The 26,003-nt window shown below is 36.0% G+C and overlaps 1 protein-coding gene across 2 annotated transcripts in view; it reads left to right on the top strand.

The window, feature by feature from the left end:
* The first annotated feature begins 13,873 nt into the window (after positions 1-13,873).
* The window catches only part of TENM2 (teneurin transmembrane protein 2), a 1,128,378-nt gene continuing 1,116,248 nt past the window's right edge, over positions 13,874-26,003 (top strand). For both annotated transcript variants that reach the window (XM_045075622.1, XM_045075621.1), the window contains exon 1: positions 13,874-13,982. The gene's annotated coding sequence lies outside the window, so the exon portion shown is untranslated. The remainder of the gene's footprint in view (positions 13,983-26,003) is intronic.

Below are 26,003 nucleotides of genomic sequence, written 5' to 3'. Positions count from 1 at the left end.
CTCACCATCAGAATTTGAGTATGTATCATGTAAGTCAGGAAAGTGGAGATTGAAATTTGCTTAACATTATTAAACAATATATAATTCTATGAAAATAAGTGTATGGATCTCACTTTAGTAGAATAGTAATGAGTAATTTAAGAGTATAGGTAGTAATTCATAACATGTTTATTTCAGAAACTTAAGTTATTTATCATATCATTTATTGGGTACCATAATACATTGACCAATAGAGAGAATATTAGCAAGGTTGATTATGTTCCCACCCACCCATATAACTCTATTTATCTCATTATATAGTTATTGCCAGTTACAATAATACTGGATTATACTCAACAGTTTTCTTTTCTTTTTTTTTTTAAGATTATTTATTTATTTATTTATTTAAGAGAGAGACAGTGAGAGAGATGATGAGCGAGGAGAAGGTCAGAGAGAGAAGCAGACTTCCCGTGGAGCTGGGAGCCCAATGTGGGACTCGATCCCGGGACTCCAGGATTATGACCTGAGCCGAAGGCAGTCATCCAACCAACTGAGCCACCCAGGCGTCCCACCAACAGTTTTCTTTTCAAATGTTTCTATTATTTTTGTGAATGAGGCACAAAATGAAAAGTCATACTTTGTGGTGCGCTGCATAAACACATCCATACATACAAATATACAAACATACATATATCATGCTCTAAGGAAATTCATACTTGAAAGCAAACACCAACCACACATGGGATTTAATAATCATTGAATGCTGGTTAGGATAGTTAGTTAAGGCTTTGTTTGTTTCACTAAAAAAATAAATTTGATGTAGAAATTTATAAATGTGGCAGTTTAGTTGATGCATATATCTTTGTTAGATTTCTAAAAGTATTCAAAGAAATCTTACATACTAAAATTTTTATTATATGTACCCTGGTCCTGGTCTTAATTTAGAAATCTTTTACTACCTTTGCCTAGAAATGAGAGTTGCTCAAAAGAAAAATAAGTCCACATAGAAATATAATGTCTGGGGTGGCCTGGGTAGCTCAGAGGAAAAAATACCTACATTCCTATCAATGTCAGTATGTGTAAAATATCACAATCTTTTTTATTTTCACTCAGAAACGTGTGTATTCATACGTGTGTGTCTTATGTGTGTGTAGATGTGTGTAAAATACTGGATTGCATTTTTGAAGATTACAGAATGCATATTTGGAAGCCTATTTTTCTATTTAAAAATATATCCTGGGTGCCTGGGTGGCTCAATGTGTTAAAGCCTCTGCCTTCGGCTCAGGTCATGATCTCAGGGTCCTGGGATTGAGCCCCACATTGGACTCTCTGCTCAGCAGGAGCCTGCTTCCCCCTCTCTCTCTCTCTCTGCCTGCCTCTCTGCCTACTTGTGATCTCTCTCTCTCTGTCATATAAATAAATAAAATCTTAAAAATAAAAGAAATATAATATCTGATATAAATATTGATGTAAGATACATATATAATTTAAAATTATTTTATACCCACACTAAAATAAATAAAAAGAAATACATGAGATTAATTTTAGTAATATATTTTATTAAACTTATAAATATAACTAAAATATTATAATTTTAGCATATAATCAAAATACATTATTAATGAGATAGTTCATGTCCTAGTTTTCATACGGAGTCTTTGAAACTCAATGTATATTTTTTTACATTCAATACATGTCATTTTGGATTAGCTGTATTTTTAAAAGCTTCATGGCTACCATATTAGACAACATAGGTAAGAACTGTATGTAGTAGAATCACCTGTTGCAGCTTGTTGAAAATGCAGTTTCTAGACTTTACCCCACAGTTATTGAATCAGAATCTCTTAGGGAAAGCCTAGTGATGCAATTTTTAAAAAAATTTCCCAGCAGATTCATTTGCATTTTAACATCTGTGAATTATTTTACTTCCAAGGGTGGTAAATAATTAATCCATTGTATAAGGTGTCCCCTTATACACCTGACCCCCACCCCTGCTACACATGCATATTGTGCTAATCTTCTGGAAGAGAGAGTAATGCTCTTTCTTCTCCCCTTTCCCAAACATGTAGTGCCAAAAAAAATATTATGTTGGCTAGTGATTAAAAAAAAAAAGACAAGTAATATTACAATTTATAAATGGAAGGAATACTAGCAGATATATCTTCGGTCAACCTGAATTTTGAGTAATTTGTGAGTCCATTTTATATTTTTAAAACTTAAATCCATATACTTTTTACTATATAAATACATAACAGTCGTTAGGTGACTTCATTAGAGTGCTTTTTCTATTTTAACTAAAAAGAACTCAGATTATAAGCGTCATAGAACATTTGTGGCTAAGAACCTGGGGTTTGGTATCGGATCCAGACTCAAGGTCCAGCTCTGTGGGATGGCCTGGGACATGATATTTAGTAATTCTGTGCCTAGATGCTCTCATCTATAAAATAGGAATGGTGAGAGATCTAACCTCATAGATATGATTGTGTCAGTTGAATGGGATAAAACGAAGCTGTGCACGGTCTTTTAACATGTCATGGTTCTTACATAGTTAGCATACGATCCTTTCTTATTTCTTTCCTTTTTTTTTTTTGCCAGAGAGTGAGAAAATAAATCCTAATCCTCTTTATATGTCTAGTTATTTTTTGAAATATATTTGTTGGTAGATAGAATTCACTTGTTTTCTTGAAAGAGTTCAAATTCCAAGAACCTCTCTGCTAGACAAGAACAGCATCTGGACCAGGCTCAGCTGCTACTAATCCCAAAGTTGGGCAATTCTGTTATAGTCAGTCGGTGGCTATGTAATGGAATTTACAATGGACACAGATAATTTAACAGGCACAATTTATTATACCTCTTTTTTAGAGTTAAAGCATTTTCAGTCAATTTTATGCTTAAGGGTTGATGAAACATTAGTCACTACTTTCTGAATGGGTCTGGGACACTCAGAGAAATGGTAAGGATGGTCATAATATTTTTTCTCACAGAGATAATTGATTATCACATCCCCAGAAGTGACAAATGGTAATGAAAGTAAAAGGAAAGAGCAAAAATATTCATGTTTCAAAAGAATGATCCAGTCACTTTCCTAGAGGCAGGTGACTTTTTACACACTTCCTATTGGTGAAGCAAATACAAACCGAATTCTTGTGTTAAATGTGTTTACTTTTGCACCAAAAACAGTAATACCGACAGTGTGTTTCAATTAAAAGGAACCCTGGAGCAAAAATGTGTTCCAGTCAGGGGTAGAAGCAGAGTGTATCATTATCTCGTAGGCACAGCAGTCAAGATAATGAACAGCTAAGAAGACTGGACAATGGAAGGTGAAGTATGACTTGTCATGAAACTGTCAATAGAATCTGAGCTCGCTTTCTATTAGTAGGTGCTGTGAAATTGCAGGGATGTTCTGAGCAGCAGAAGAAAAAAAGTAAAAGTGGCCTGATAGTACTTAGTAATTTTAAGCCCGATTTAATATTTTGCCATTATTATCAAAAGCCTTAAATCAATGATTTCATTGTTTAATTCCTCTCATTCTGCGTTGATGGCCTGTGTTTTTCCTCTGTTCCCTGGACCTTGGAACAGAAATTCTGCAAGTTCTTTTCCTTTGAGGGGATTTTTTTGTTGTTCTTTCTTAGTATGTGGTATAAGATTTGAATAAGTTTTGGAATTCTGTCCCTGCTGAGGGGCAATAGGATGTTTTATAAATTACAGGAGAGATGGGCAGAAGATATATGGGCTTGCATAAAAATGGATTGTGCTGAACTAAGTCCAAGTGTAAACATCTTCAATGACTAAAGCTAGAGAGCAGATAGGCCAAAATAATCTTAGAAGAGAAATCAGGTTAGGTTTCAAATGAAAAAAAAAAAAAAAAAGAAAGAAAGAAAGAAATCACTAATACTATAAATCCAAGAAGATGCACTGAAAAAAATTATCCATGTCTGGTGATAGAAGGGAGCAAGAAGTTTTAAGGATAACTATTTTTTGTTCACTGTTTTATTCATTGAAACATGTATTTGGGTACCCACTTAATGCCAAGTGTGTTTCTAGGTCCTGGGAACAGGTGAATGATAGGCAAAGCCTCTGCTCTGATATAGGGAGACAGATAAGAGACGGTTATACAAGTGAATACAATAATTTTAGGGATAAGGGGAGAGTGATGGGGGGGCCCAGGGCCCTGGCTGAGTTACATTCTCACTGAAGAGAATATTTTCATTATAGAGGGAGAGGAAGCTAGAACAAGGGAGAGGGGTCTAAACTGATTCTAATGTAAATAGAGGAAGGAATGTGGAAAGAAGCTACAGTCTTCCCAACTTCCTCCTTAATGCTTAAATTCAACCTTCTTTCCCTAAACAAGTCCTGGGCATAGATGTTAATATCTTTTGTAGGAGGTCTAGTGGTTTCTTCCTTCCCAGTTCTTCTTAAAGTGTCCAGTTAGTAGACACTTTGTAAAATTCTCAAAGTGTCTCCCAGGTTTTACATTTCTTTTAGTTTGTATATAAGAATCCCTCTGCCCTCATAATATTAGGCAGCCTTCTGTCTGTACCTAGAGCCATGAACTGAGTCTGCTGAGATAAATCCTGGTGTCTTAGGGATTCTGTGTATGCCCAGTGCCAGGCACAGGGTAGACACACTATAAATATTTTCTGTGTAAAACAAAGAATGGAATAGAAAGTCTCAGAAAGTCAAGCTGTTAAGTCATGTTCTCATGCATAGTTCCTGAATACGCTGCCAGGATATGCTCAAGGTTTAGGACTGATTTCAAGAGAATTAACAAGGACATTTACAGATTCCTGGGTCACACCCTTGGAGTCTCACTGGGGGCTTTGGAGTGACACCTGCACAGGTGATCTTTTGTTTGAAGTTCTCCAGTAGACCATCATCAGTAAGCAGTTTCTTAAGTGCTCTTGGACTAGGGAGGGAAGCAAGGAAGAAATTAAAATTTATTCCTTCCATGGCTTCTTTGACTTTTGTTGTCCATTTACTGATTTTTACTAAGTAGTGTATTTGAGTTGTAACCAACAAGCAAGATTGTTCTTACTGTATTTAAGAGTGTAGCAGATAATGTGAAGGTAAATTTTGTTGTCTAATTTTAAGTGCAGAAGCCAAATGGGGCAAGATGCAGGTCTTCTCCTGAAATGTGTGCAAATCTGCCCATCTGTACCAGCTTTCAGTCCTACAATGAAATGAGTTCTCTTAATAGCCAGAAAGTTAGACACGTTGAAGCATATTTAATAGTAGATGCGCTCACATCCTGAAAGCTTTAGATAGTTAGGATTTTAGATTAGAATTCCACTTTTTACCCCTATTAAATGCCAGCCAGGCTAGTTGCATTAATGACTGTGGTTATGTTTGAATGTAAATGGGGGACATCTGGCGATATCAGGAGATCAAATGTTGGGAGTCTGCATGATGACTCTCATCTGTTTGTCACCCAGCAGGTGTAATGGATGGCAGGCATGTGGGCTCTTTGCCCAAGTAAATGTACAGACCTAATATATCGAGGGGAGAAGTTTTTAATTTGCAATTTTAAAGGATCACAGCTCCAGATAGGTGTTTGGGGTGGGGGCAGGTGGAGTAGCTATTTTCCATTGTGCCAATTTCTTTAGTAAAATCACCACTTTCTAGCCTACAGGCATTTCCCTTGTCCCGTTTCAACAAACTTCCACAGCCCAATTTGTTATTCAAAAATTTATGGAAAATGTATGTTAAAGTGAAAAGGGTACATTGTGCAGAAAAGGGAAGCAGCTTGTAAGCATATCATTATGCGTGAGCCATGGGGCCCGCAGATGGCACTTCTACTCAGAAACGAGAGTGGTGCCAAAAGCTAAACTCTAAATACATTTAAATCACATATCTTTACTTAAAAATGGAGTATTTTGGAAGGAAAAGCAGATGATATTTAAGTACACAAGTGGTATTCTTTTGTTCCTCATATAATAGAGCCCTTTACAAAAGTCCTTGCCTTCTAAGTGTGCAGTAAGCCTTTGATTCCTCAAATTCCCCAGAGGATTTAGTCGCAGTGCATGGCTCAGTTCTTAATAGGATTAACCATTGAGGTAGTACCTTGCTAGGAGAACATGTCTTCAAGTATCCTTACAGTTATTGAAAATTAAAGGATTTGTTTTGATTACTATGTTCAATGCTAACAGCAAACCTTTGTTTGGCACATTAGAAATAATAACAAAAAATTATCATGACATAAGGACTTCTTATTTTAATTGAAAATAAATTTAGTTCTTAGACTGTGCCAATCTTTAATTAATTAGGGGAGGGTAACGGAAGGGATAAAGACATTTGCTTGCTACTTAATGTAATGATTTTGAGGAAATACAGTAATCACACTGATTTCTTGTGTAGAGAGTGGTTATATTCACACTTAGTGGAGAAATTATATTTTAAAGGGCACAGTTCATGTTGGTGAGACTAACATGGAAAATAACCAGTTGTTGTTTTTTTTTAATTTCTTCTTTTGCAAGAGTGGCATTGCTTCTGCTAGCACCTTACACAATGAGCATTTTACCTCTGAAATTGATTGTGATTGTACAGCCTTAATTTTTATTGATGCCATTAGATCTGACAGCAGTATGATTAAAACAAGCATTGCTTGTATTTAAAAATTTAGAACAACATTTTACTTTAATATTCTAACAGCTTTATCTGTTTAATGATTGCACTTTTAGGAAATGCAGAAGTATAATTATTTCTGTACAGCATTTGGTGTATGGGATCTTTAATTTTCAAAATATTGCAAACACATGTTATTTCCTCATCTCTCTACCTTCCTTTCCACTCTCTTAATCTGACGTACTGAACATAGAGTAAATCCCTGCCTGTTCTAACGACCTGTATTGAGTTGATGTGTATGTGTGTGTGCCCACATGTGCATATGTACCCACCTCTAAATAGTGTGACTGAAGAGGAGAAATATGAATTGTGTTTAAAGAACTGCAATTTCATTATTTTTAGCCAACTACAAGTAACAGATAGTGATGGCTGATAATGTGATAGTAAATAGAAGCCCCCTTGCAGTTATCCTTGATGCAAATATATGAATCTATTATGAGTTTTAATAAATTGATCATTTCAAACTGAATGCTGATGAAGTTTTTGTGTGCAGGTGGGATAGCTGTATCAATTATGTTAATTTTGTTATTCTGCAAAAATTTCCTTATCTTTATTGTTCAAATTTATCACACTCAGCACTGGTCAGGTCAGTGTCCATGTATTTGGCAACCAAATCCCTTAAAAATGTAATGCCCCAGCATTCTTCCTTTAGTTTCTTTTAAAGTTTTGTGACTTTGGTGGTATGCTGTGGCTATTTGTATTCTGTGGCAGTTCGGTATTCTGGATCATGCTCTCACCAACGGTGACTGTTGATATAAAGTTTAGATGGTTGGCTCACTTTGTTTATGTGCTCACTTGAATGAGTGGTGAGGATGTAGGGTGAGGACGCAGGGCCATGAGTGAACAGGGAGAGGTTCAACTGTGCCCATAGCAGGGAGTGAATATGATGAGTACCCAGGTAACCCTTGGAAGGCATTGTGGGCGACAGAAGATAATGAATAACTAAGCAGTTTGCTCACGGACAGAGGTCAAATATGATAATTACTATATCACAAAACCAACTGAGTACGTTGGGGTATCAGTTAGACTCTTTTTATGATTTCAAAAACATTCTTATTCCATGGGTTAGTTCTCCATCTCTCCATAATTAAAAAGAAATGATGATAATTTTACAAAGCTCTCTGTATGTTTCAACAAATCCAACACCCCAGAATGTTCAGTGTAAATGAAATTCTAAGCAATGTCTTTCGGCAAGTTTTTATTTCTTTCTTAATGATCTAAAAATTTCTCAAAAGGACTCATGTACATTCCTCAAAGGAAATGATCAGTGAAAGATTCACAGTTTCTGATGAGATCTGATGAGATCTACAAGGTTATACCATTCTATCTTAAAAAACAGTCTTTTGTATTTTAAAGATATTCAGTAAATAAAAACAGTCCTTAGATGATCTGGTACTCTTTCGCTTGTACTCTGGACTTCCCTATGAGAACTCAAATACTTTAGCCAAAGCAAAGAAACCTCAACTGTCTATAAATTAATTATAATTGGTGACTGATTTAATGTTTTCTTTTGCCTTCCTTTTTATATGTATTCCTTTGAAACATGCTAGGCTGTAATACACAATTATTATTAGTTCAAGTTGAAGTGATTCTGTATAAAATTGGCCTCATATTTATTCATTCAGAAAATGAGCAAGGACAGAGTGCATATTTTATAAAACTCCAGTAATTTCTGTATCAGATAACCCTTAAGCAAAATAAGATTTGACCCTTCCAAAATTGCTTAATGAATTGGTATTTCATGGAGTATCTTTTAAACTTCTATATTTTTTTTTCCTTTTATTGAAACCTTCAAAGCTTCGGACCACAGCTCCTGCATTTAAATGTTGAAAATATGATTGTGTTTTGATTGATTTAGTGCATCTTTATGATAGAAACCATTTATTTTGAACAAAATTATGCCTGAATTTGACAGATTATTGTGGAAATCTCTGTGTGAGAGATAAAATGGCTTAAATTAATTGAAATGTTCTCCTAAAGAGTGAAAATTCAAAGATTCCACGTAGAAAAGGAGACATCTTTGGCCTACAATGGCTTTGGAGGGAATAAAACCTACTGTAAAAACAGAGATAAGTCATTTTAAATTTATTCGAAGCATACCTTGTTGTAACTATTTGGCTGCTGATAATTTCTTTGTGATGTTGGTCAGAGCTACCAGAGATAATACTCTGCTAATTAATCTCTACCATATATTTGACAGTTCTGTAATCTCTTTGTCACAACCACAGTGGGCCTTCAGATCCTTAGGGAGGCTTTGAGGACCTCCGGATGTTTTGAAATGTTTTCTCTGGCTCCCTCCTAAGATCCAACTTAGCTTGCTTGGGGATATCAGTGAATTTCACATAGCATTTGTGATGAGGCTGCTCTCTTGATCCCCTGTACAAATTTGCCATTATAAGCAGATCGAATATGAGCTCCTCCTCCCCCTCCTGAAGAATGAGAAGCATACCCACAGCCCCAGCAGCAAGTGCTGAACAGCAGATCAGCCTAATGCTCCCCTCATGATAAAAGAAGTGAGATGTATTGAACAACCCTAACTTTATTTATTACCGAGATTTCTCTGCATAAAGCAGTGTTATATTTTTGGTTAGCATTATGTAATGGCTTTGTGATTATGTACTTTTCCTATCTTTCTGATGCATATTGCTAGATGGCAAAATTTCAGGGGTTGGCACACACCTTAAACTTTAATGCACCTTCGTCAGCATCTGACACGGGTCCTTGAACAGCATTTGTGCCCAACTACAAGCACACAAATATGAATATAGAGACATGTTTTCCTTATTAATCATTATTATCACCTAGAGAAGTGCTGTCCATTAGAAATATAGTGCACACCACATGTGTTATTTGAAATTTGCTAGTAGGTACATTAAAGGTAGTAAAAAGAAGCTTGGTGAACTTAATTTTCTTAATATATTTAATTTAACTCAGTATACGAAATAGTATTTTTCAATTTGTGCCAATATAAAAATATGATTGAGATAGTTTACTTTATTATATTAAACCTGTGTTTCACATTTACACGTGTCATTGCAGACTATCCACATTTTAAGTGCTCAATAGCCCATGGCCACTGGTGGTTACTCCACTGGACAGTATAAACCTGGGGCTTGAAATAGTTTTTAGTATATGGGCACTACTCAATTAAATTTTGGTCAAATAAGTAAATTATACTAGCTGACTGGTTTTTTAAATATCCAGATCAATTAATAATTTTCTATGTTGTAAAATCATTTTATTGGTGGTCTAAATGCCTCATTATCAAATCTTCATGTTAAGAAACAGAAAGATCTTTTATTTGGACTTAGAATATTCCTTTTTTTGAAGAAGGTTACAGTTCCTAAACAGTTAGATGAGTAGGAGAATGCAAAATGGCATGCGTATTCTGAAAGTCATTCATTCTAACTCATTTCATTTTCTGCTTTGTGGAATGAAACTCATATTTTTATGTCTCTGAAATCTTTATTTTTATTCATTAGAAAGAAGTCAATTAATTTGCATTTACTAATCTCCCATTCCTCACACTGTAACATCATTCTCTTTATATCTAAAGGGAAAATTGTTAATATTTCTCTTAAGCCTATAAACTTAATTTCCATTAAGGGAACTGGTAGTTTGAATGAAAATAACAACATCTTGCAAGTTTTATTCCTATTGTCTGGCTTTTTATAGGTTTGTCTATATCACTTCATTTTGTGGCACTTCATATTGTGTAAAATATCTAGTCTGTATTTGCCTAATTTGTCTGATTTTTATGTTTAATGATAGAAAGGTACATTTACAAGACACAAATTGAGACATTCCTAAATTATTCCTCAGATGTCAATAATATTTAGTTAATTTAAATAGTTCATTTTAAATATTCTTAAGATATTTAAATTTCTCAAATTTTTGATAAACATTAAACGAAAATTTAAAGTAATTTGATCAAATCAAAAGTGGACCCAGATTAACTGCATCAGTAATCTCTAAAATGCATTTCTATTATGGGAAAGGGTTTGGAGTAAAAATAGGTGGCTGACATTGTCCTATTTATACATAATTTTGTCTATTCCAGGTGAATTTATAGAGAGAGAGTTATCAAGAAGGATACCCACCAAAATGAAAGCAGCAGTTACTACTGGCTGCTGTGCTTTTGAATAACTTTTGATCTGTTTGTTTTTATTTACTATCCAATTTTTTAATGATGACACTCAAAAGAATATTTGAAAATGTAGGTCTCATCATAGTCATATCAAATCCCATGTGTAAAATCTACCTGAAATGCTATTTCTGAAAAAAAAAATTAGTTTGGGTTTGTTAGTTTTATTATAATTTAATAATGTATTTAAGTTGAGTCAATGTAAGTTTTATCTGATCTATCCTAATGTGTAGATGAAAACCTAATAAATAGTAACATTGGCAATAAATGTATGCCTTAAAGCATGCATCATTTGTTACTGAATATTTGATGAGTGACATAGACTGATCAAAAAATAAATTCCATTTATCCATTTGACAAGTATCAATAATGCATATACCAAATAGGGGGTGAGTCCCAAACTTCGGAAATCAGTGGATTTTGATGTAATTCTATTTTACTAATAAAAATAAATAATAATAGCTACATTTACTATGTACCACTTATTGAGTTATGTATTCAATCTTTATAATAACCCTGAGTTAGATACTGTTGTCATTCCTATTTTATCCAAGATTCTAAGGAACATAGAAGACTAAACTTGTCTTGGACCATGTGGCTATTCAATGTTTTCCTTCGGTAGGCTGTGGAGTCCAGCAAGTTGATCATTACACTGTTCCAAATAGACAATGTATGCTGACTGTACTTGTTTTTGTTTTACAATCCAGCGGCAGGCTTTTCAATTTATAATTAACATGATGTAAAATAACAAAGCGAGTACCAGATTCATTGCCTAAAATTTACAGCTGTCCTATTAGAGTCTTGATATTATAGAGAATTCTTAACTTTAAAAGGCGCTTGTGCTCTAGCTGAGACAGGTCTCTAACTCAAGTGCAGGCTCATCTACAGGTCTAAAGAGAAAGGTTGATGACTATCCCAAGGCTGCACAGGAAGTCAGTGGAAAGGCATAGAAACTTCTTGTGCTTCTACTATTGAGGCTTACCTGTATGATTTTGTACTACTCCTAATCATAAAAGAAAGTTTTAGACTCAACTGATTGGTGAATCTTCTTCAAAATATTCTTGCAATTCTATTTAGTAATAAAATTGTTAAATTGTGGCTTTTTATAGCATTAGAAACTAATATTCAGGAGAGATTAAAGGATCAGAACTGCACAAGTGAGTAAACAGACTTGATTATAAGGACACCTAATTATTACAAGATAGGATATAATTAAGTGCTAAAGTTGTGCAATACAAAGACAATAAAGGCTGCAGAGTTTCTTAGGAAGAAATCAAAGAACCATATTGCTTTGCTGAGCTCTAATTGCCAAATTGAAAAGTTGAAAAAAAAATAAAACAAAATTTAAACAAAACAAGTTGACATAAGGTCTTATAATTCTGTCTGGTTTTGTCAGTTTGTCAAGACACAGTCTTGATTAGACAATTCTATTTCATTCCCTTACAATCAGATAATCAGGCTACCATCATAAGCAAGATAGCAGCAATAAGGAAAGCAAAGATTGTGATTAGCATTTGTTGTATGCGTACTGTGTGCCAGAGACATTCTTTCCTTAATACTCAATTTAATAGGTGTGTTGTCTCTGGTCCCATTTTACAGATGAGAAGACTGAGACTCAGGGGATCTGAGGAACCTTGTATGGGGTTGTACTTATTAGTGAGAAAGTTACAATTCAAACTCAGGTCTGTTGTGACTTAAATTCCATAGTCTCCACTGCATTGTAACAAGCCCTCTTACTATCTGCAAGATCAGGATAGTAGCACCTCGTATTTATTCCACATTTCCAGAAGTCTTTGAGGAGGTCAGAAAGGCTTTTCAGAGTAGTCAGGAAGATAGAGTCATCCGTCTGAAGATAGTGCTTACCCTTGTGAGGAGGGTGTCCAGGAATCTGTTATCCAGCTGTGGCCTTCCTCATATGGGAGCTGGAGATAGGTTCAGCCAGACTGAGGCTCCAGCTCACCAGGGCATCTTACCCCCTGGCTTAGCAGGGCTGGTTGAGGAAGGATTCCTTTGTCTTACACGTGGAGGCGTACATTTAATACCAAAGATGAGAATAACTTGAACAAAATTTGCTGATTAAACCTATTTGTTTTCAATTGTTGTCATTCCTTCTTTGTTGACCTCTCTTTCTTTTTTGCACGAATATCCCGATTCCTTTGTGAACTTAAGAAATCACCCTCATATCCCAGTTCTCCTGGCCAGGGGAGAAGAGAACATAAGGAGGAACTAACATCTTAATGTTGGATTCATTTAATGATGCGAACTTTTTTGATAGAGGAGAAGATATTTGTATTTTTCAAGAAAGTTAATCATTAGGACATGATCTCAAAATCTCTGATGACATTCCAGGTATAGCCTTGTAGTGTTGGTAACAACAGTGGCAGCAGTGACACGTGATGTGTATTGAAGGGGTACTGTATGCCAGACTCTGTATGAAGTGCTTTTGATGGATTTTTATGTTTAATCATCACAACATTTCTATGAAATAGGCGCTATTGTATCCCCATTTTAGATGATGAAAGCTTAGGCTATTTGCCCAAGGGAAGTTGTATTGGAGTCAGAGGACTTTCCTGGTGTATAATACCACTCCCGCATTCTAGTGACCATGGTACTAATTAGCAAGTATTTGAATTTAGAAGTTGGCAAAATAATGCTTAAATCCTATGGATGAGCAAACTGTAAATTTGAAGATGAAATAAATCATTTGTAAATGTAAAGAGCTGCTTAAAATCTGTATAGCTAAAAAAAAAAAAGTGCTTAAACTATTTTTCCATTTTAATACTGTGTATTTCGGTGTTTAGATTGCAAACAGCGTCACAGTTGAAGTATAACAAATGGGAATAGTACTGTGGTAATTTTGTGTCTTTAACGACAATGGTATGCCATAGTCAAAATGACTGATTTAATTAATGTGTTTTCTACCATATTTTACATTTCTCTATTGAAAGATATTCTAAAGGGTAAGGTGTGCAGTTTAGCTTATTTAGCTCCCAATTCCAACTTTCCAACATTTTGAAGATATATGGTATTTATTTGCATTTTTATTCTTTTTTTGTTTTATGTGCTCATTTGAATCTTACCTATTTTCTTTTCTTTCTTTCTTTCTTTTTTTTTTTTTTAACAGTTACATCCAGCTTTTTATTGCCTAAGCAGACTGGGACTTGCTTGGTCGCTCGGCTCTGCCGTGGAGCACTCCTGTAAAACCAGCTGAATTGCACACTGAAGATCCACCCTTTTGGTGAGTGGAATCATAACTACAATTTTGTGTTTTGCTCCGCCTCACGTTGTTTGTATTGTTGGCCACGGTGCTTTGATACAGAGCACAAAATAAGGCTTTTCCAGCTCTGTGCAGGAAAACTGGCTTCTTTTCTTTTTCTTTTTTTCCTTATGGACACAAGTAATTTGTACCGTCATTTTCTCTCTCAGAAATCTGCTATTGTCTCTCGCTCCCAACCCAACTGAATGACTACAGGTCTTCAGTCATGCACCTGCCTCTTCTCAGCCTGGCTGTGTCCCCCTCCAGCACCCTCTCCTTCATCCCTTGGCCTCTACAAATAATTTGCTTATCACAGTTCATATTTGCTAGGTATGCATGGAAATAAAAGGTGATGGTTGTGTTCAGCTGGACCACATAGTATTCCACTGTAATGTGTAAGACATTTTAGATTTAAAAAAAAAAGCAAACCTTTGCCCATTTGATCTGTTTTATGTTGTTAATCTATGCATGCCATCAAAAAAAGCAAAAAGGAAACGGGCAAGCCTTCCTGATAAAATCCTCTCTGTTTTTATTGTCCCTGAACGGGCATCCTGGAGATATTTCTACAGCACCTAGCAACATATATCAAAGGTCTTCCTAAGGCTTTTTCTTGGACCTTCTGCATCCTTATTTCCCAAGTCTTATGGTTTTCAGATCTTGCTTTTATATATTTTTACAGGTCACATCTTACCAAGACCTTGTACTTTGTGGGGATGAAACAATTAAAATTTGTCTCATGGGGACATCTAATTGTCCTGTGGGGACAATTAGTAATACATTTTGCACTTCTAATTTGGAGATGGACCATTTGACTTAGCTAAAACCTCAGTTATAGAAAAACTGTGGTAATTTGAGTACATATAGAGATATTGTGATCAAGGATAGGGTATGAGAGGAGGTATGGTAGAGACTTAAAAGTGATTAGATGAATAAAAGGAACAGGTAGCTTGATTAAATCTTTCTTTTTCTTCTTTCAACCTTTTCATTTCTGGCAGATGTTTTGTCTGTGTGTGTGTGTGTGTGTGTGTTTCCTGAGAAAATGAGGCAGTGGACAAAGGAAGTGAGAATGGGTTTAAGGGCAAGTGTTGACGTGAATATTTTCATGAAGGAGGTGCGTATAATGCAGTAATCAGCCTGGATGGGACAGTCAGTTTACAAAGTACTTATGTAACAGATAATATAATGCCCGGATGGGAATCTCATGAGACTGTGGTGAGAAGTAGTTGATGCATTTAAGTAGTTACCCTGATACTTGGACATGTAGTCGGAGATAAATGAATGTTATCAGCAGTTTTGGCTCCATTTTGCTGGTGAAGAACTGAAGTCCAAGCAACTTGTTGGAAAATTACCTTTCTACTATGGCTGGTTTTCCACATTTTTTCTTGTTGTCCCCATATGTTTTCTTGGATATGTGGTCCGAGCTGAGAGAATGCTCTATTAAGGTTTTGGATTATATTGTTCTTAGATTTTGAGAAAGGACACCAATGAGATAATGCTCAATATGATTTAACTTTCTCTGAAGCACCATGTTCCTCGTGTCTTGGAGGTCAGATCCAAACTAGGTTGTGTAAGGAAGGCTTGAGTTTATTACAGCACATCTCTGACTTGTAGGATGCTAACACACAGATCAGATGCTATCCTCCCCTAGAAATATCCCCTGGTACCACTTCTTTCTTGGAAGCTTGGATCCACCATTGTTCTGGTTCTTAAGGCAATATCACTGAGTTTTTAGGAAATAAATTATAAACGTGGAGTTGTCAATTTTAGAAGAAATGGGAGGGTGTATGGTGAAACAGACCTAAGATTCAGACTTAGCCTATGCTATGTCCTCCCCAGAACAAATAATAGATCGAAACACTGCAGAGGAAGAGGAGGTAAGTTAGGTGGGGTAGGACCTGGAAGAATGGAGCCTGCCTCGAAGAATGTTGCCCATGCTTCAGATTCCTGGAGGATTTTCCTGAACTTGTTGGATTCATCATTCACATCCCCTGTTTTTCTCTTTGTTGCTCATCATCCTAACCTTGTCATCTAATTTAATTCTCTGACTCAGTTATCTGGAAAAAATGGGTCTTTGGTACATAGTAGTTAGGAAAGCAGGTAGAGGAAAATGAGGAATATTGTATTCATGTGGGAAGAGAGAGAAAAGGCTGCATGATCTTAGGAAATACCTTGATCATAAAAGCAAATCTTAGAATGTCTGTGATTTGCCTAACATGCTGGTCTGAAAACTCTTTGGGTTTTATCAATCCTCTCATCGGGTTTTGCCATCATTTAGTTAAGATCATTTACTCCTGCAATCATAAATGTTTTAAATTTTGGCTAAATAACAAGGCAGCCAGTGAGGCAGGGCTTGGCTTACAGAAAACTGCAGTCAACGTTCAGAAGTTCTTCATGCTAACTGTCTGGCATTGTATTTACATTCTATGGAATCTGTTCCCAAGAAATACCTACCAACTTTGAAAAGAACTCTGCAAGATTTCTGCCCTCTGCTGTTCAATTTCAAGTGTCATTTTCAGCCCTAAAAGAATAAATGAGAATGGCTTTATCAGCAATAAGCTTTATCAACATTAAGGGTGTTTGCCCAAGTTTTTAGTTTCTGTCTCTACTATCTCTGGTTCTTTTTCTTTTCACTTAGGCTTATGCCTAAAGTTTTAAATGTTACTCTCTTTGCTTATAAGAGGAAATAAAGATATTCGTTGTAATTGATGTAATCAATGTACTAGATCATAGTTTATCATATATTCCTTATAATAAAATCTAGACTTTCTCTAGAATCATCCCATATTTTCGCTTGTTCACAATATTTCAATTAGTGGATCAGTACCTTAAAAATTTCTATGCAACTTCTTTGCATAACTGGAAGGAGTGTATAAAATGGTTTTTACTCCATGTTGAATTCATAGAAAACATTAGATTTAAATATAGTTTCTCATAATTCTAGATGGTCATATCTGCTTTCAATCACAGTACGATGAAATATAAGATGTGATTCTACCATCACTAAATTATTTTTTTTGCATATCTTTTCATTATTTAAGAAATGAAAACAAAAGAGAAAGAAACAAAAACAATAGAAAAAACCCTGATACTTCAAAGGATTGCCATTGATACGGGCTAAATAGAGCAAATGTTTTTCAATTTCTTTTTTTTTTTTTAAGGTTTTGTTTATTTATTTGACAGAGAGAGACCACAAGTAGGCAGAGAGGCAGGCAGAGAGAGAGGAGGAACTAGGCTCCCTGCTGAGCAGAGAGCCTGATGTGGGGCTTGATCCCAGGACCCTGAGATCATGACCTGAGCCAAAGGCAGAGGCTTAACCCACTGAGCCACCCAGGCACCCTTCAATTTCTGATAGTATTACATTGAAACCCTACTTTAAGTAAGAATTTTGGGAAAATCAACAGATCTATATGAAGGCTGTGTTTTCAGCAACACATCCTGCAGTGGGGGATGTGTGGATTTAATTCTCTATCAGTAGAATACAACTTGACATTTTTCACTTTCCTTCCCATTTCAAAGACTTTGTAATAATCAGAATGTACTGAACATATAAGTGACCTAGTCTCTTAAAAAATAAGATTACATTTTCTTCTCTAGTTTAAAACTCACTTTTTTAAAAAAAGATTTTATTTATTTATTTGACAGAGAGATCACAAGTAGGCAGAGAGACAGGCAGAGGGAGAAGCAGGCTCCCTGCTGAACAGAGAGCCCAATGTGGGGCTCCATCCTAGGACCCTGAGATCACGACCTGAGCTAAAGGCAGAGGCTTAACCCACTGAGTCACCCAGGTGCGCCAAAACCCACTTCTATAAGAACTGGAACTGTTAGCACCATGTTAAAAGTATTACACTGAACTCTTTTTTTTTCCTTCTCCTTTTTTGCCAGCATAGAAACACCCTTTAATACTCAACATCTAACCTTTAAAATGAGAGCATTTTGAGATTACTTTTTTCCTACACTACATGCCTGAATTGCCTCTTAACGTTGTGAGATTTACAACAGGTTTTCTTTAAATATTCCAAAATTTCTCATATAAAGTCATGCAACATTATGTATTTCACGAAATATTTCCTTGGAAATTTAAAGACTAAAATAGAACTTATGTAACTAGAGCTAATATATGATGCGCGCTTGGTGTTTTAATATAACAATTATAAGGAGAGTAAATGTAGAAAAGAAGTTATTAAATACCTGCCATGTGCTACATTTAAACATTTTTTCTGTGTAATGAAAATCATTTTATTTAACATAAAAACTAAGTCCTCTTTACTCCTGAAAACTGAGGTCCCAAGAGGTTAAATATCTTACTCAGGTTTGCACAGCTAAGAAGAACCATGTTTTTTAGCCCTATCCGTTATTACAGATACTGATCCACTAACTGAAATATTCTGGACAAGCAAAAACATGGATGATTCTAGAGAAAGCATAAGTTTTATTATGAAGAATACGATATGATAAGCGATGATCTAGTAAATTAATTACATCAATTTTTAAATTACAGATTTCTTTGTAAACTGTTGTCACTTATGCTGAAGTGTGAATAGTGTGCTTATCGATGTTTGCCAGTTAACACTGGATGTAGATTTTGGTTTTCAAATCCCTAAGTAAATAAATCAATGAGATATTTGTAACACAGAATAAGAAAAGTAATTATAAACTGCTGTTTAAATTTTTGAGTAGCTCATTTGAAAAATTGAGTGGGAATATCTTTAAATGGCTTAGTTTACTATCACAAAACAGCTACAAAAGAAGAAAAGCAATCTGAAGAGGTTTGTTGTTTCATTAGAACTATGTAAACCAAGATGAACAAATGGAACAGAATTTGGGTGAAATCAAACATTTTAATGGGTTACTGAGAAAATAGGGATATATTGTAGGTTCAGTTCCAGACTACCACAATGAAGTAAATATCACAATACAGCAAGTCAAATGAATTTATTGGGTTCCCAGTTCGTATACTATTATGTTTCCATTATACTGTAGTGCATGAAATGTGCGATAGCATCATATCTTTAAAAAAAAAGTACATACCTTAATTAAAAAATACCTTATTGCTAAAAAAGGTGCTAACCACCATCAGCTTTCAGTGAGTCAATCTTTTTATTGGTAGAAGGTCTTGCCTCGATGTTGATACGTGCTGCCTGATGAAGGTAGTGGCCGGCAAGTTTGAGTGACTGTGGCAATTTCTTTTTTTTTTTTTCTAAAGATTTTATTTATTTATTTGGCAGAGAGAGATCACAAGTAGGCAGAGAGGCAGGCAGAGAAAGAGAAGGAAGCAGGGTCCCTGCTGAGCAGAGAGCCTGATGCGGGACCTGATCCCAGGACCCTGAGATCATGACCTGAGCCGAAGGCAGCGGCTTAATCCACTGAGCCACCCAGGCACCCGACTGTGGCAATTTCTTAAAATAAGACCAGGACATTTGCCACATCTCTTCCTTTCCTGAACGATTTCTATGTAGCATGTGATGCTACTTGATAGCATGTTACCTACAGTAGAACTTCTTTGAAAATTAGAGTCAGTGCTGTCAAACCTAAACCACTGTTTTATCAACTGTTTGTGTAATATTCTAAATGGTTTATTGTCATTTCAACAATAGTCATAGTATCTTCACCAGAAATAGATTCCTTCTCAAGAAACCAATTTTTTTGCTCCTCCACAGGAAGCAACTCCTCATCCATTAAGGTTTTATCATGAGACTGCAACAATTCAAATATAATAATAATGAAAACATTTGAAATATTGCAAGAACTACCACAATTTGAAAGAAACATGAAATGAGCACATTTTATTGGAAAAGTGGCATCAGTAGACTTGCTAAATGCAGGGTTGCCACAAATCTTCAATTCATAAAAGTATGGTATCTGTGAAGTACGATAAAATGAAGTACAATAAAATAAGGTATGACTGTATAAGGAAAATAAATATAATATTAAAATAAATAAAATATTATGATGAGTCCAATTTGACTGGAAAACCAATAGATAAAAATATATTGTTAAAAGGTCAATATAATATCAATTAAATATCATCATGCATAATATAAATTATAAATAAGTCAAAATGTAAGGTATTTAAATGGATATTTACGTGTGTGTGTGTGCATGTGTGTGTTTGTGTAGGTCTGTGTGTGTTGTATACCTGCGTACCACATCTAGATCCATAGAAAACGGGTTACAAATGTAGGCATCTTTTTTTTTTTTTTTTTTAAAGATTTTATTTATTTATTTGACAGAGAGAGATCACAAGCAGACAGAGGCAGGCAGAGAGAGAGAGAGGGAAGCAGGCTCCTGCTGAGCAAAGAGCCCGATGCGGGCCTCGATTTCAGGACCCTGAGATCATGACCTGAGCCGAAGGCAGCGGCTTAACCCACTGAGCCACCCAGGCGCCCAAATGTAGGCATCTTAATAAAGAATGTAAGAACATAGAGCCGCAATCGCACAAGGAATAAACTATCAAGAAAATAGGGAAATAAATGTAACAGTTGATTCTCCTTCCTTGTGGTAGTTATGCTCTATCAAGTTGCTAGAACACTGAATTAGCAAATAACTGAACCATTGCCCCAAGGGGAAATACAGGATTAGATAAGTGCAAGCCTCAAGTCCCAACATTTTCATCAACCAATCAACAGATCAATATGTAACCTTGTTTTATGTGTGTTTCTGTTTAAGAACATCTTATTTAATATATGTTGTTGATTCATTAACATTGAACTCATGGCAGACAGCACTATAACTCCTGCCTGACCAAAGCTTATCTAGCACATGTATTTTCTCTGTAAGGCACAGAACAGCCTTTTTCCACTTGGGATTACTAGACAGCACTTATGTACTATGCTTGGAGTCATTTAAAACAGCAAAATCAGCTAGAAAAAGCACAAAAATGTATAAAATATGGTACTATATATACAGTGAAAAGGACTTGTTTGTAATATGAGCACTGAAATAAGAAGATGGGGCATCTCACTTATTAGGCAACTCAAATTATGCACTGCTCTTCATGACTGTAAAAGTGCTAGGAGTCTTGATTATGGGGTTACAAATAAAGAAAGCCAAAGTGGATAAACGTATGGTCAATAGTTGATGTTTCAATATTTTACCTTATTTGGATATAATCTAGGTATTCAATGAATATCCAATATTTAACTTATCTCAGTATACCCTTAAAGTTTTCTGTTACCGAAAAGGTTTTGGAAAACCGAAGTTTCCAGTTACCGAAAAGGTTTTGGAAAAGGTTTTTAAGTAGACACACCATCAGCATAAATATCATTGAAAAGTATATTTATAAACTGTTATGTTACTTACATATTTCATTTGTTAGGAATTATGGCTAGATTATTTATGAAAATTCATGAGATATTAAATGTCTAACCATCATCTTGTTACCTGTTATCTTTCTTGCTGATGAATTCTGTAACAGAGACACCACGAGATTGATTTTGAATAAATCTGGGTAGAATAAAAGTATTATATTTAATGCTAATAATTCTGAAGACATGCCTGTTTTAATTACAACAGCAAACTTAAATTAGCTTTTATCTACCAAACATTATCCTAGATCACATGAACTTGAAAATCATCTGGGTTAGTTTCTACATTTATGAGAATATACTTTATTTATATAAATGTTTGTCTTTACAAATCAATTTTGGTAATACCATCTGCAGGTGGAAAAATATCATGTATCTATAACATATATACATAGACATACGTAATATACAGACACGTACCGGGATGTTAGAGCTTTGATTTTAAAATTTTAGCCATGAGAGAAATATGATAATGGAAAACTCACTAGTTTATAAAAGAACAGTTAAATCCAGATTGTGTTCTGGCAGATAGAATAAGTTAAAGTTACCTGCTCAGATGGCTAAAAGCTTTTACTAATATTTGTGGAAAGATTTTAAACATTTCTTATTCATCTAATTTCTATTTAGCATTCTCCCCTCCCTTCTCCGACCTCCCCATCCCCCACCTCTTTCTTTTCCTTTCGAAGAATTTCCTCCGAAGTTTGCATATTAAAAGGGCTCTGAGTTCCTAAGGAAGAGCAGGTAGAATACTCCTATCTCAAAGACACAGAGGAAGTATGTAAATTTCTCCAAGAAAGCCTTTGTTTCTTAAATCTAGATCTTTCACAATATGGGAAAGCCTTTTGAGATGAATAGGGAAGGTTTGGGGATTGGCAAAAGGATAGATGGTGTTTGAATTGTCTCTAGAACCATGTTTCTGTTCTTAGAAAGGCTCAATTTGTAAGACAAGTACATTTTTTAAGTCCTCAGAGAATTGGGTTTCAACCTGAAAGATATCCAGAAGCTGACCCAGCCATCTAACTACATTATCCTTAATTTGCTTCTTCGTATCAGGGAGACGATCTTCAACTAAGACTGAAATCAAAAGATTCCTATATTCTAGATTTAGAGCTATGTTTCTTGAGAATGGCTTGATAAATCCTTCCACAATGGCTTCAGAATGTTTTTCTTTTCCTCTGTGTACAGATTTTCATTTTAGCTTTGGGGAGAAGGCCTGAAAAAAGTTCCTATCAGGCTGTGGTATCAGTTTCCAATTTGGCCAACTTCTGATTATAGAGCTACTTAAAAAAATCCTTTCAGATGTCTTGTTAGGTGTTAGCCAGGACCAACAGTAAATATTCCTGACAGTATTAAACCACCCCATGGACACAAGAAGGGTCCCCAAAGAAGGTACAAAAGATAGAATCCTCCCAATGAAACAGGGGAGTGAGGTTCTTATCTCTGGGAGTCTAAGAATGAATCTCGCAGACAAAGGAGTGTGAATAAAGCGATAGTTTTTTTAAGCAAGGATACAGAAAAAGCTCTCAGGAGTGAGAGGGGTCCCAACTGGGTTGCCAATGAGGGCTTTTCATCTCGGGTCTTTTATTAGGACTTTAGCAGGAAACTTGCCAGTGGTTATGTCAGTGGCCTGGAACCAGACATGATACTTATACATTGTGTGCAAGTCTTTGTTTCTGTGACATCTATGATCTATAAATATGTATTGCTAGGTCTGGTTAGTCTCTATAGTGAACTTTTCTTTTGAGGCCTGGTTAGTTTCTGTGGTTATTTTTATTTTCTGGGGTTATAATGTAATTATTTGAAAAACATTTAAACCCTAGTAATTGGGATAGGGTGATCTAAATTTTCCTCATCTCTGTCTGTTCTGTTTCAGGGTCTGCACACCTTAAATGCTGTCAGAGCCTAGTTGGGGCCCCTATTCTCTCCCTGCCTAAAGTCCCATCCTTTCCCTATTCACTAAGATCCAGAGCCAGTCCCAAAGATAACCAAAAGAAATACTTAAACAATTCCCCCTACGAGCTGGCAACACTTGGTAGGACCCCAGCTGAAACTGTCCTACACCTCACATCTCTATCTAGCTGTATTTTGAGGACCTCAACCTCATGGTTGTTAAACCAAGTTCCTAGGACACAAAATTAGACACACAAGGCAGTAGCTGTTCCTGGGTAAGAAAGGATTGATAATCATTATCTTTTCGTGCCAACCTGAATTTGGAAAGGAACGGACATGAAATTTTACCTTCTCTCTATGAGGTGCCACAGGTAGAAATCTGGGAGAGCTGAGTTTGTTATTTATTAGTTCTTACCCTACTTGTAGACGTCTGCCAGTTTTCCTAGAATGCCATCTGCAGGTTCCAGAAAGAATAGGGTGTCCCAGTGAGTCCTTGTCCTGGTCACCAGAAACCACAGAGGAGGAGAAAATAATTTTCCCTCTATCCTTTATAGCAAGTGCTTGGCAGAGACCCCTTTCTCTCTAGGAAAACTCTTAAGTGGATAAGCTTATCTGAGGTGGTTAAAAGTTCTCCGCTGTGGCCACTGTAATGCAAGATTACCTTTGGTAAGCTTACCTACTGGTTTAGCCTTAAAACAAAATTTTATTCACCTGTGCCCTCGTGCTCGCTGCTGATCAGCCTGACTCTCACCCATTCCCAAATCTAAGTCCAGTCCTGTTTTTAGGTCAGACCCAGTCGGACCCGACATCTATGGGATTGCTAAACTGGGCCTAGTCTGCTCTCGTTGGATTTTCGGAGCAGGTAGCACAAGTCACCGTAAGGGGAAGCAACACGAAGTCTGAAAGTTCAGAGTGCAGAAGCCCCAGATCTGGAATCCAACAGGGACGTTCTTACCGCCTCGGCAGCTCTGAGAAGCAGTAAGAAAACAGCTCGAGGGGCTGAACAGGTAGCTCTGCCGGGTTGCTCATTGCTCCTGGGGACTGTCGGGGGCTCCTTGGGTTCCGTGTTCTGACGTCAGGACCGTTGAAAGATACACTGAGGCATAATAAACAATTTCAGAGGTTGAGTAAAAATCACCTTAAATTGGGCAGCGCCACAGCCGAAGTGGTTGGGAGCTCAGGGAGAGATTTCGTGAGAAAAGGCGGTAGAAAAGTAAGGAAAGTATGGGCTGGCGACAGCGTAAAGCCTGTGGGCTGTCAGTGACTGGTTGTCCTTAGCGTGTGATTTTGTAACCTTGAGGCATTTGTAGGCTCAGAGTTTGGTTTGCTTATGTCCGTTGCAGCAGCATTAGCGCCCCGTCCGTCTTATGCCGTCCCTCCGTACTAATAGCACGGATTATCTTCCTTAAGTGCGGCGTTTTGGGTTTGGAAGTCATTTTTGTAAGATGAGCAGAAGATGGACTGACTGTCCGGAGCACTGATGCTGCCCGTTCATGATGAAGTAGCATGTTTTTTTTCAGAGTTCATAAAGCATATGATACCAGCATTTGTCCTCGAGGCAAATTATAAAAGATTTTAAAAACTCATTGTCCTTGGTATTGGCTAGTGTGTTGTGTTGGGGAGAGGGTCGCCAATCACTGGGAGTGGATAGTGCTGCGGATATTTTTTTTTTTTTTAAAGATTCTATTTATTTATTTGACAGAGAGAGAGAGATCATAAGTAGGCAGAGAGGCAGGGGGAAGCAGCCTCCCTGCTGAGCGGAGAACCCGATGTGGGGCTCGATCCCAGGACCCTGAGATCATGACCTGAACCAAAGGCAGGGGCCTAACCCACTGAGCCACCCAGGCGCCCCAGTGTTGCGGATCTTAAGCGGCTTAAAAGTTTGGATCTTCTCACACACTTAACCTTTTATGCTAAAAATGATCATTGGACAGAAAGATACATTTGGAAGGATGGTTTAATGAATCATTTAAAATAAGGGCAATTTAAAAACAATTGACTACCAATAACAGTTTAACTAATGACATCAAAATGTTCAAATACTATGCAGCCCTGAAAATTAAATCTTTTTTAAAAAAAATAACATGTAAGAATATAGAAATACTATATTTTTTAAAAAGTATATATAGCCTGATCCTAGTATAATTCTTTTTTATATGTACCAAAGAACATTAAGGAAAAGGTGAGAGGGACATATGAGGAAATGTTAATAGTGGCTATTTCTGGGGAAAGAGGAGATCATTTATATTTTCTTATTTTTTTCTGTATTCCTACCATAATTTTATGTTACTTTTATATTAGAAAGTAAGGAAGAAAACAAGTGAGGAGATATTAGAGAGTGTGATACCCTGTCTCCAGATGGACATGCTTGTTTTGGATGTAAAACCATCTTATTCTTGCTGAAAATGTGAATATCTTCTTGTTTATGAGGATTTAATATCCTCCCACAGAAGATGGTGCTATTTATAATAAGTATAATGGACAGCCAACATGAAGGGGAAAAAAATATCTTCAGAAAACAAAAGGCACTTTTTTGTGTTTTTGTATATTTTTTCCACTACTACCTAGATCACTTTTTTAGATTCTGTTTATGAAACATTTCTCATTTCATGTAACTATTAATTTAAAAATTACTAAATGTTTTGGGCCAAACTTTTAGGCAAGTATAGTGTGGTAGATATGTGGTAAAAAGAAGTTTGTGAGTCTTGTTTTCTAAAAGCTTCAATTACTTTGGAAGAACAAGTTTGTTCTTTAAAAAAAAAAAAATGAAATAAGTGATATGGAATTCAGAGGAAAGAGTTATCATCGT

This window comes from Mustela putorius, unplaced genomic scaffold, assembly GCF_011764305.1.
Source record: "Mustela putorius furo isolate JIRA1106 unplaced genomic scaffold, ASM1176430v1.1 tig00000145_pilon_pilon_pilon, whole genome shotgun sequence".
NCBI classification, from domain to species: Eukaryota; Metazoa; Chordata; class Mammalia; order Carnivora; family Mustelidae; genus Mustela; species Mustela putorius.
This window is presented reverse-complemented; position numbering and strand designations above follow the sequence as displayed.